Raw genomic sequence first — 5,207 nt, forward strand, 5'->3', positions numbered from 1 at the left:
TTACCATAAATCTCCCCGAGGAGTCAAGTCGCCTGAATGGAGCAGATCTCTGAGCAGCAGCTGCTCGCTTCGGGCCACACAAGCTCCTCCCTGTTACCTGCATGTGGTCGTTAAGCTGTCGTTCACATACCTTTCTCTTTCTGATGTCAGACGGCTACAGGAGCAGTAAATACTGATCTAATCACAGGTCACAAACGCTACCTGCTTATCATAGTGATTGTGATTATTCAACTTTCTAAGAAATCACTTCCTCGTACGCACATTTGCTGTGGAAGAAAAAAAACGTTTAACTTCCTGACGGCAGGAGATGAGTCGGGTGTTACCGATGTGTTTACTTGTTGTTGACTGTGCGAGTCCATCGTGAAAGAGAATCCTCTCCGATGCCTTCAGCTCGTGTTCCCTCGTCAGGAATTTATCTCCCCTGAAGCGGCACTTGAGCTGTCAGACACTTCTAGGTTCAAGTGGGATTCACAAACACTTTCAAACACATCAGAGCCGGCCGAATCCAAATGACTGGCAATAAACAGACTAATAAACGTGTTTGTCTGGGAACATTAAGTCGTTATGAAAGAATGGAATTTAAAGCAGGGGCCGACACCCATCTGCTCTGAAGAACAGTTTGACAGGTATAACACTTAATAACAGTCCAGTTACACAGTCCTTCACAAAAGGACGAGAACAACAGTAGAATTGAAATAAAAATCAATTTAAAACATGTAGAGCTGAAAGCAGTTAATAATAACGTTATAAATTGGGATTTAACTGTAGAAACTAGTTGACATTATATGATTTTCAACCCTATTTGCCACCTCCAGCCAATCAGAGCACGGCACGGGGTGAAGGTAGTGGTGAGGTGATCCTGGATTTTTAAAACCGCACAGGTCTGTAAAGAGGGGAAACCAAATAAAAGCCATGTGTGGACAGAGTAACACAAACTTACATGAACTACCTCGTTTTTTAGTATTTTTGGACGCAGCGGTGAAGCCGGAGTGATACCTGTAGAGAATTCTACGAGCCGGTGTAAGTCCTGCCAGGTCGGGAAAAGATTTAGTCTTTAAACTCACCTCAAAGTTGAATAAACGAGACTGGACAAACTTACTTAGTCGGGTTTAGTCTTCACTACATTTAATACCCAGAAAATTCATTTTGGGGCCGACACAGTATTTACATTCAGTCGCGTTCCACTGTGAAGCCTCGGCCTCGTCTCCGAACATCACACGGCCAGAGGGTTCCAATCTGGTCAACGGTTATTACCAAGAGAAGGGAACCTGCACTTTATTAGATTTTAAACCATACATCTAGTCCATGGAATTCCCTGGATCCTTATTTATTAAGTCACCACACACACACACACACACACACACACACACATGTAGAGATAGAGAGACACGCTTAAATTTGGCCTCTGCTGTGCAAACCCCTCACACTTGAGGTTTCTGTTTGGATGGGCTCGTAGCCAGAGGACACACACACACACACACACACACACACACACACACACACACACACACACACACACACACACACACACACACACACACACACACACACAAACACACACACACACACACACTGTACACTGTGACCTGTTGCTCAATGGGCTGTGACCGGAAAGCCTCTGAGCTCAGCAGAAGGAAACATGAACCCTCAACCCCAGAAGGGATGAATAGACTATTTCAGATTGAAATTTGAATAAAAAAAGAGAGAGAGTAGAAGGGAGGAGAGGGAAAGGGAGGAGAGGGGGAGATATTCAGGAGACAAAATCAAAGAAAGAGATCGAACCAAAGAAGAGATTAAAATCTTTTGAAGATAATAAAATACAAGATGAAGGAGAGGAGGAGTTTTAGAAAAGGAAGTGTGAAAAGCAAAACTCCTCAAAAAGGAAAGTGATTGAGAGTCTTCTCTGTAAATGTCTGACAGAAACATCTCCATTACGTTTCCAAGAACTGATGCCTTTACCCTGGAAGTCGTTGAACCACCCACCCAGTGGATGTGCTCGTGTGTGTGCTTGTGCGTGCGTGTGCATACGCGTCAGCTTAGCAGAAAAAACATGCTTGAGTTCCTCGAAGACAAAACATGGCCGTCAGTCAGGGGTCGGGGTCACAGGTCGGAGGCCGCAGAGGAGAAAAGTCCCCGTCTCATTAGTGACCTCGTCGCAGAGAGGAAGGTTTGAGAGGAGGAGGAGGAGGAGGAGGAGGAGGAGGAGGAGGAGGAGGAGGAGGAGGAGGAGGAGCGAAGACTCTGAGCTTCTCTAATACACAGACAGACAGTTTATGTCATCAACGCTGGGTGTGACGTGACAGGCGTGTGACGGCCTGTGTCAGAAACTCTAAAGTGGATGTCTCTCTGCAGGCGTGGGAACAGAACTGAGAAAGAAATTACAGTATTTACAGATTATAATCAACACTTCTGCTTATTAGTTTTTTAAAAAAAACCACACTTATGCTACTTTACATGTGGCGACCGCCTACGACTGAGACGTTTGATTCAGTTTTAGATTGAAAAAAATCTTTTGTCGACAATGAGCCAACTTCCTCCTCCTGTACTCTATTAACATGTAATTAGCTTGCGTCAGAGTTGGTTTGTCTCCTGAGTGGAAGGTTCACATTCCTCTCGTTCATCTGATCAACACCTGGATGAGCTGTGAACACACAGCGTGAGAAAAATGCTTGTTCACTTCTGTGTCGTCGTTTAAAGGTCCAGGGTGAAAGATTTAGGTAGATTCATGTTTACATACTTTATATAGTCAGAAAATCACGTTGAAAACAAATAACGCTGAGGTGTGGAGATGGATTATCTTTCTCTTTACGAGTTGTTTTTATTCTAAACTGGATTAAACAGCAGCACGTTGCTTCACCAGACACTGAAACGACTGCACACAGAGTTTAGGATGAACCTGCTCTGATGACCTCACAGACTGTTCACAACCTCAGCTCCTTCATGTACAAAGCAAACAAACCCAAAGTAAAGATGGAGAGTTCAGCTCGTCCAACTGGAACAGCTCAGACACGCGCACACACACACACACACACACACACACACACACACACACACACACACACACACACACACACACACACACACACACACACACACACACACACACACTTCAGTGGGTATTAATCACAGACACACACTTACACATACACAAGCATTTTTCCTGGGATTCTCCTGTGGGGTTTAGGTGCAATCAGCAGTCTGTCTGTAGTTTGTGTGCGTGTGTGTGTGTGTGTTTGTGTGTGTGTGTGTGTGTGTGTGTGTGTGTAACCAGGCCATTTCCTCAGAGCGCATGTATTTACATACATGGCCTCAGTAAAACAAACACACACACCAGTTAGCTTTCTCTGCTAATAACTAACAGGCTGAGAGTAGTAGCGCTGAAATAATTTACATGACAATTATCTGTTTAGCCATGTGTGTGTTTGTGCTACACCCACACACACACACACACATGTTTACACACTCTCTCATAGCCTTGTACATGCAGTGCGTTTCACTGTGTCCTTTGACAACATCACAAAGAGCATTTACACAGTGTGAACTTGACCTCTGACCCTCTCCAGGCTGTTTAAATTGTGGTGTAAACACTTTCATGTGTCTTCACATGCGCAGCAGTAAAAGTCACTGTGCAGGTCAAAGGTCATCGGACTAATTTGATACGTGGAAACTGGTTTATTAGAGGATACGGTGGCGTGTCTTAAGAATAAAAGAATGTACTGAAATGACAGTGAATTAAATTTAGGATCCATTCACAGCCGTTTTTTAATCAGTAGCTATCGTTGTTGATGTATTTTTTCCGATATCTACGTTACAGTATCTGCGGCCCAATTACTTTCACGCATCAGCAACTTTCTCTCACTTCCTGTTTTGACTCGATGTCGTCAACACAAGAGACGGTTCCCGTATGAAAAATTAGCCCGTGGGTCAGTTGTGCAAGCGGCGAATTACGTCACCTAGCTGCGTCTACGGGTTGAGCGACCTCTAGTGGCCATAAAACACGGGACTTTCCCACAGGAGACCAGTGTTTGTTTTTTCCATTTTAAACCAAAACTTAAACCACACATGTACTTTATGGGATGTATTTACACTGTTAATGTGATACTTTAATTACAGAAGAACACATTTCCTTTAGCGGCTCTGACGAAACACGTACAAACTTTACGTAGTTACTGAATTTACAGTTAGAAAACACTTTCCTCTGTTACACTAAAGTTCGTATTCAGTCCAGAGCTGTTTTTCCTCTCAATTCCTATGAATGTTTTTTTTTTTTGCTATTCTTAGAGAACATAATGACATTTTAGACAATAGCTTGCTTCTAAATCAGCCGCAGCACTTTTGGGAAGGTCCATTTCCCCTCAACGTGACAATGCCCGCCTGTGCGCTGGTAATGGTTTTCCCAGTTTGCTGTGGAGGTGTGACACCACGTCCTGTGTGTCGGCGCGCAGCTGGAACACTGAGGTCGGTCTCACCACCCGACGTCACTGACGGAAATGTCCGCAGCCTGGTTTCAAATCTGGTGGAAAAGGTTGAAAGCAGAAGAGTGGAGGTTGTTTCTAAAAATCACTTATTCGACGGTCACATATGGCCGGAATGTGCTGGTGTCGATTTACTTTCAGCCATATGCTGCATCCTGTCCCCTCTGTCTTTCTACTCTCTCTCTCTCTCTCACACACACACACACACACACACACACACACACACACACACACACACACACACACACACACACACACACACGCACACACACACAATGTAAAACCCCACCGGACTCCACTTAACTACTAAAAACAGGAAGTTGCTCACATCCCACACAAATTCCACATTGCACACACACACACGTGCAACAGAAAGAGCACGGGACGGACGGACGGATGAAAAAAAAAGGAAAACACCAAACCACCCATGAAACGCTCAGTGCTCAGGAATGAATGGAATACCGTTCATGTCACTCAACACTCGCTGTTCATTGGCTGAGAGGAATCCCGTGGGCGGCGAAGAATGTTGTGATTGGCTGGAATAGAACGCCACGGCCGTTTGAATTGGCCGGGGTTCAAGCTGCTGTGTAATTCACTGTCAGAGTGACTAACAGGCTTCTTCCTCTTGCCCTCTCAGTGATAAAAAAAAGAAGAAAAAAAAGAAAAGTGATTTACTTACGGGAAGGCTGGCAAACCGGATCCACCCTCCTTTGTTTCATTCATTCATCCAGT

The sequence above is a fragment of the Hippoglossus stenolepis genome, chromosome 3, assembly GCF_022539355.2.
Source record: "Hippoglossus stenolepis isolate QCI-W04-F060 chromosome 3, HSTE1.2, whole genome shotgun sequence".
Classification (NCBI taxonomy): Eukaryota; Metazoa; Chordata; class Actinopteri; order Pleuronectiformes; family Pleuronectidae; genus Hippoglossus; species Hippoglossus stenolepis.